The sequence below is a fragment of the Gavialis gangeticus genome, unplaced genomic scaffold (assembly GCF_001723915.1).
Source record: "Gavialis gangeticus isolate Ggan-Ray unplaced genomic scaffold, GavGan_comp1, whole genome shotgun sequence".
In the NCBI taxonomy this organism is placed as follows: Eukaryota; Metazoa; Chordata; order Crocodylia; family Gavialidae; genus Gavialis; species Gavialis gangeticus.
In genome coordinates, this window is record NW_017729024.1 from 82,141,650 (window position 1) to 82,149,378 (window position 7,729).

Sequence of the window (7,729 nt, forward strand, 5' to 3'; positions counted from 1 at the left end):
CCCCCTTACCTCCCGCACAATGTACAAGAGTAAGACTGTATTTTGAGCTGTTATGCAAATTGCCTTTAGATACACTATGCAAACACAAATAAATCAGGACAAAATATTTGTCCCAAAAGGAGGGACTTCTGGTGGCAAAGGTCAGAGATTAGGGGTGGGACTACCAGTCCCAAAATGGCAACCAGGTGGCAGGGCACTCATCAAGGAATAGGGCAGGGCTACCATTGTGGGACCCTAATGTCAAAAAAAAAACACGTGCCAAAAAAAAAAAAAAGAAAGAAAGAAAGCAGGGCAGAAAGCATGGCAGCAGCATATGCCACCCAAAACTGGAACCTGGCTGGCTGGAGCTACTCTCTGGCTGCCAGCCAGGATCCCAGCTGCAGGAGCACCATGGCTACAGTTCCCCAAGGCCCCCAGAACCAAATCTGTGCACAGCTTGTGCACGTATATTTGTCCTTAGGGAAACAAACATCCTCACTCATGTGGATGCAGCCATCAAGTTCTTCTATAGTTATTCCAGTAAAACAAATGTGAGAAAGGGTGACAATCTAGCTCACAATAGTTTTGGTAATGCAATTTTTAAAATAAGTTGTTTTTATACAAATGGATAAAATTCTAATTATTACTATAAATATAATACTAAGATCATCGGCCTTAATTGTGGAAATTCTTTGGACTTCTTTCCATCAATTTTGAATCCTCAATAGTGTTGGTACTGGATTTATGACCCAGATACCTTGTTCTTGGCAGACCCAAACTTTCAGACTGACTATAAACTCTCCAATTGATAATAGGTGAATTTTATTGTTATACAGTGATAGCAGATAAGAATAATGCAAACAATTCTGTATCTACCAGTCCCAGGGTTCACAGAGTCAAGGTATGTCTGGTCAGTATGTAAGCTTAACCCTGAGGTTCTCTTGAATGTTGGATGTCAGCATTCTGGAGGTTGGAAGCTGTGGTGGATGATATGGGGTGTTGGTATGCCCTCTGTCCATGGTGGCCTTGGATTCCCCTCCCAGGGACACGTTGCTGCTCTGAAATCCCTCCTTTTGTATCCTTTTCCTCTTTTGATGACTCTTCATCTTTGGGCATCGTTGATTGGTTTCCCTGAGGTGGCCATACTGTCCATGTCTTGTCAGCATATTCCTTTGTTTCACAAACCTATCACATGCACACATCCTAATTTGGGCTTTACCAGTCTCCTCCTGATTTGATCTGTTCCCCAAAGCTGGAAATCTTAAGGGCTCTGCAGCTGGACACTGTGAACTGGCCAACGTGGCAGAGTCCCTTATCTCTGTTACGGAACACTGTGGTACATATCTTCAGTTTCCCAGCCCATGTTTCTGCTTTCTGCTTGCCTGTGTCAGACAGTGGCCTTGAAAGAAAATTTTGCCACAAACAGACTTGTAGAAATCAATGATCCAGCTGTGCCTCCTTGCCCCTCCTCCCCGCCCCTCCACCCCAGCAGCACTGCCCACAGGCACCCAGCTTGGGCAGTCCTGGGGAGAACTGCAGCCACAGAAGGAAGCACCGGGCCCCGGCACAGCTCAAGCAGGCAGGCAGGCTACAGGGGGGAGAAAAAAAAAATCAAGCTTGCCACTTTTCTTACCTGAAGCTCCTTTCCCGTGCTGCTGTCAGGCTGCCTGAAGGGCTTCCTACAGAGCTGTGGAGCTGTACAAAGCCTGGTGCTTCTCTCCACAGCTGTAGGGGCAACAAACTAAAAACTCTTGAAAGGAGTTTTAGTTTGCTGTACCCCAAGTCATTTAAAGTGCATTATGCCACTGAATTTCCTACAGTGGCTGGAATTAATGTGAAATACACCGCCGAGGTGTTCAGACACCAACACCATTAAAATGGTGCAAAGGCATTTAGCCTGCTTTAAAGTGTCATGCACACACACCTCTTGTTTCATCTACACACAGCCTAAGGTTTTAATACACATGTACATGCACTCCTTACTACAAAAGAATATATTTCCGACCATACATCCTTTAAGACATTTTTAACTTAAGTTACTTAGACTCAGAATGTAAAGGATGCATGCAAAGAAAAATGAGCTACAGCTGATCTGGACTTGAGTAAAGCTTTTGGTACAAGTACCACATGAAAAATTGTGAGTTAAAATGGAAAAGATAGATTAACACACCAATTTCACGGTAGGTAAGAAATTAGCTAAAGGAGAGAACGATGGGTTATGCCACAAGGAATTGTTGTGCTGGAGAGAAGTTACTAGTTGAGTTCCTTAGGAATGAGTCTTTGGTTTGATCTTGTTTAATATTTCTGTTAATGACTTTGGCATAAAAAGTAGGAGTGTACTGAAAGGTAGAAAGGTACCAGAAAGGTACCTTTGGCAGAAAAGTACCATCAATATGAGGAAAGACTGGAGTAGTGGACAGGAAGAAAAGAATGGCCTTGAGACCTGGAACAATAGAGGAAAGGATTTAAGTGTACCAGTCATGAGATCATAAACTTAAAAGCATAGACAGATGTACATTTTAAGGGAGTTCTGGGAGGAATTTATATTTTAAGGTCATATATTAGCTGATCTGCTGTAATTGTTTTGCCTGTCTAACCTATATTGCAGTAAGGTGAAACAAAACCATTGTAATGTAAGCCTGCTTCATTCAGGGTTAAGCTGCCTCAGTTTAAGTACTGCATTGCTTACACTGCAGTGTCTCACACACCACCACTTTTAAAGAGTGTAACTGTTTCACCTGTCCACTTTCTTAGGGAGTAGTAAGAATTTTGGTTATAATCAAGGGGCTCATCATGGAAACAACAACAGCATAATTAAAGCCTGAATAAGGACCAATACAATGACTGTGAGCCAGCCACAAAACTGGAAAAACTCTAATGCAATGCAATTATGTAAGAGAAATGGAGGCATAAATATCTTTGTTCAAGACACTAAGACCCTCAGCTACAGCGCCACATGCAAGTTTGACTACTAATTATCAAGAGAGATGGATTTAAAAATGGAACAGGTGTAGAGGAAGGCTTACAGGATGATTGAGAGAATGAAGATTTTATAAGAAAAGAATAAACGAGCTAAGAGGAAAGCTGAGAGAGAATTTGATTTCTTTTTATAAATAAAGAAGGATGCAAACCCCAGGGACAGAAGAGCTATAAAAAAACCTAACCAAACAAACAAAGAAACAAACCTAGTATTGGTGTAAGAACTAAACTTCCTATAAATAAATCTGGACCAGGAATTAGGAGAAAGTTTTTAGCAATTATGACTGTTCTTTGGAATAACCTTCAAGTAAGTATAATTCAACAGGATAATTTGATAGTTGGTCAAATAAAAGGGGAATGGATTTGATGGTTTAGGACAGTGGGAGCCAAACTTTTTTTGAAGTTCTGCCATTAGTTAGCCCCGCACTCTCTCAGAGTCCCAGTTTGATCAGTTTCCCCTGCCTGATCTGCTGCTCTTCTTTCTGCTTCCTGAACCATGCTCCATGCCCATGATCTGAACTATGGGTTGGATTGTTGGGCTCAAACGGCAGTATTCAATGGCTCAATGTTTAGCTGGCAGCCAGTATCAAGTCGAATGCCCCAGAGCTCAGTCCTGGGGTGGGTTTTGTTCAATATCTTTATCAATGAGCTGGAAGATGGCATAGAGTGCACCCTCAGAAAGTTTGCAGATAATACCAAGCTGAAAGGAGTAGCAAACACACTGGAAGGTCGGATTCCATACAAATTGGAGGATTGGGCCAAAAGAAATCTCATGATCAGTAAGGGCAAGTGCAAAGTCCTGCACTTAGGATGGAACAATCCCATGCACCAGTACAGGCTTGGGACCAACTGGCTAAGCAGCAGCTCTGCAAAAAAAGGAGTTGGGGGTTATAGAGGACAATAAGCTGAATATGAGCCGGAAGCGTGGCCTTGTTGCAAAGAAGAATGGTGGCATACTGAGCTGCATTAGAAGAAGTGCTGCCAGCAGATTGAGGGAAGGAATTATTCCCATCTACTGAGCACTGGTGAGTACATCTGGACGCCTGTGTCCAGTTTTACCCCCACCCCACCCCTCACTACAGAAACTATGTGGACAAATAGGAGAGAGTCCAGTGAAGAGCAACAAAAATTGTTAGGAGGCTTGTGCACATGAATTCTGAGGAGAGGTGGAGGGAACTGGGCTTATTTAGTCTGGAGAAGAGAAGAGAAGACTGAGAGGGGATTTGATAGCAGCCTTCAACTACTTGAAGTGTGGTCCTAAAGAAGATGGAGCTAGACTGTTCTCAGTGGTGGCAGGTGACAGAACAAGGAGCAATGGTCTCAAGTTGCAGCAAGGGAAGTTTAGGTTAGATATTAAAAAATACTCTCTCATGAGGACGGTAGTAGAGTACAGGGACAGGTTACCAAGAGAGGTTGTGGAATCTCTATCCTTGGAGGTTTTTAACATCTAATAAGACAAAGCCATCGGTGGGATGTTCTAGTTGGGGATGGTCCTGCTCTGAGCAGGGGGTTGGACTAAATGACCTCCTGAGATCCCTTCCAACCCTGATTTTCTACAATTCCATGATTCTAATATATTTTAAGAGAACTTTGCAATAAAAGTATCTGTGCAGTAAGTATATTAACATAATAAGCCTAAGGTTTGCAATAGTTGAAACAAAATCATTATGAACCTTCAATTTTCCAAGATACTTTTAAGCATGCAAATGACTTTAAGACTATGACCAGTCAAATTGAAGGCAGTTGTAGTTCTCCAGTGTTTTTCAGACACCTGGGCACTTCAACCCATGCTTAAGTCAATGGCCTCTTCTTTCAGCCCTACAAGCTGTATCTTGTATTTTTCCTTTTCCCTAGAAATCCTTTCAGATGGCAAATTCTGCTCAATAGAAAAAATGGTGGTCACTGGACAATTCTTTGGATAAAAAGTACAAATTAGATGCAATAGCACTGGAGAGAAACATGAGTAATGCTACTAAGATTTAAACAAATTAGGTTGCTTTTGGAGATGTGTTCCAAAGCTAGCAGCTCATGAATTAATATGAGGGAAACCTGAAATAAACTGATAAAAAGGGATAAAACACTTGAAAAAAAAGTTTAGTTGGCTTGTTTGTTACATACTTCTGGCTTCCAGATTGGTTTACCAGCCAGTGTAATTTATTACAGGTTGATTATAAACTTTTTTTAAACATGAAGATAGATAGACTCATAGGAAAAAGTTCTTGAGACCCTTTCCAGAACTACATCTAATTTTATCCTCTGTTCAAGGCAGAAGCATCTCTGTCTAAATGATCCAAGCCCAGTTTTTATCTAACTTCACTTAAAGATTTCCAGTGATGGAGATTACACAATTTCTCTACATACTGTTTCAGTTCATTTTGGTATGGGTACTTGTACCTGTTATCTAAACTTCGCTTGTTACAATGTAATTATTTCCTGTCCTGTATCCTGTGGAGGATGTCTATGGGTACAGACATTTGGGGAGACTAGGGGGAGGCTTAGATTGAGTTAAAAATAACTCAATCCTATGGAGGATGGGGGGTAACCAGAGGGACTGCAGAGCCAAGCAGGCTCAGGGAGGACTGGAGGTCCATGGAGGGATTGGGGGGAAAATGGAGTACATGGGGAGGGTTAGGGGGCAGGTGGCATGTTCGGGGAGGGGTTGGAAGTCAGGCAGGGTCTGTGGGGTGGATTGGGAGGCGGGTGTTTCTGGGGTCCAAGAGGGTTTGGCAGAATCAGGAGGGCTCACAGAGTCCTCAGGGGGTTGCGGGCTCTCTCCCCCACCCTCCAAGATCAGGGGTTATTTTTAGCCCTCTGACCCCCACCCCACGCACAGACAAACAACTTCCTCCCTGGAGAACCTACCCTCCAATTCCTTTTGCCCCTCCCCCCACCAGAACTTACTTCCTGGGCTCCTGGCATCAGCAAACACCGATAAAACTGGCATCAGAAGTGTCTTGCAGGCTAGGGGGATTTGCTGGCCTGGGGGAGGAGGGATCATCCATCTGCAGGTGGGGCAAGAGGCCAGGGAGCTAAAAATAGCCTAGTGCCAGGTGGGGCAGGTAGGAAAAGCACAGCCCCAGGGCTGGGGCCAGAAGCTGCGCTTTTCTGGCCAAGGGGCTGCACTGGGAACTATACAGAAGTTCAGGAGTGTTCATGTGGTGCAGACTCGGTTAATTGAGCCTGTTCCAATGTACTGTAATTACAGTGCGTTGGAGCAGCCTTCATGCTCATATAGAGGCATCCTTAGATAGATCTAAAAGTTAGACTACTTTGGAGGTAGGGTTAACCTAGATTGGGTCAGCCATCTTTAGGCCAGTCTAATCTTCCTGGAACTTCTATACAGTTTACACTGAGATTGACCTAACTAAGACTCAAAGTTTAAGATCCACACCTGGGCAAAGTAAGCTAAATTGGATGGCCATTTTAAATGTGATCTAACCTCCCTGAGTGTCTGTATATACCCACATTGAGCAATTGGTCACCAGATTCTTCGTAACAACACTTTTGTTGTATTTGAAAACAATTATCAAATACCCCTTCTGTCTTTTCTACTTCAGTCTAAATATCCCAGTTTTTCCAACCTTTCCTCATACTTCATATTTTTTAGACCTCTTATTTTTAGAGATAAAGGATGAGAGATAAAGCCAGGAAATAAAAACTGTGAAGATTGCACAGCATTTTGGTTAGAACTTTGTATGCAGTTCTTGTCAGTAGATGATAAAGATGTTGCAGAAGCCTGAGAGTCCTTATTAATGTTTCTGCTCCTGTGTATTTTTTACCAAGGTAAGTGTATATTAAAATTTGCTATGAGGAAAAGTGCTTTTGCACTTAATTCAAATCCCTTAGACTTTCTATGGAATTGTTCACACAAAGTTAGGCACAGAGTTGTAAGAGTAAGTTAATTAGCATTCAAAGAAGTCTTTTAAGAGGGCTGCCCTATGTTGTGGGTATGCAGCACGTGTTAAATCTCAGATGGCAGATGACTTCAGAAAGGAGAGTCATAAAAAGAAAATACTACTAATAAAGAGTCTAGGAACTAGAAAATTCAAAAGCTAGCAATGGGACAGAGAGGGGACAAAATGTTTGCTATTTGGATACTTTGCTTGAACAGGATCTACATTTTCAATTAGTCGTGCAATTCTTCCACATAAGCTGTATAACTATGTTTATTGGACACTGTATCTTTTATACCTATCTAAAAAAAAGAAGATAAAGCTTTGCCAAGAACAGCTATGCTAAGAAAATTAAAATATAAATATAAAACTATTGAGCTCCTTTGAAAAATACATGAAGAGCCAGATTCTGATCCCCTGACTTCTCTTGGTTAGTATTTATTCACAGATATAGTTCCACTGAAGTCAATATGACAAGTCATGTGAATTACCCAATCAGAGCAAAAGCATCACAAGTTGATGTCTGGAGGATGGGGTCATTCCTCCCAGAACAACAATGCCCTTTGGCTTCAGGGATGATGCTCAAGGGCAACCAGCATGGTTTCATTAGGGGCAGGTCATCTCAGACCAACCTGATTGCCTTTTATGATCAGGTCACAAAGGCAATGGATGCAGGTGTCACCGTGAATATAGTCTTTCTAGACTTCAGCAAGGCCTTTGACACCGTCTCCCACCCCATCCTCGTTAAAAAACTGGGTGACTGTGGCACTGATGCCTACACAGTCAGATGGATTGCAGATTGGCTCAAGGGTCGTACTCAGAGGCTGGTGGTGGATAGGTCATATTCAACCTGGGGGGAAGTGGGCAGCGGAGTCCCC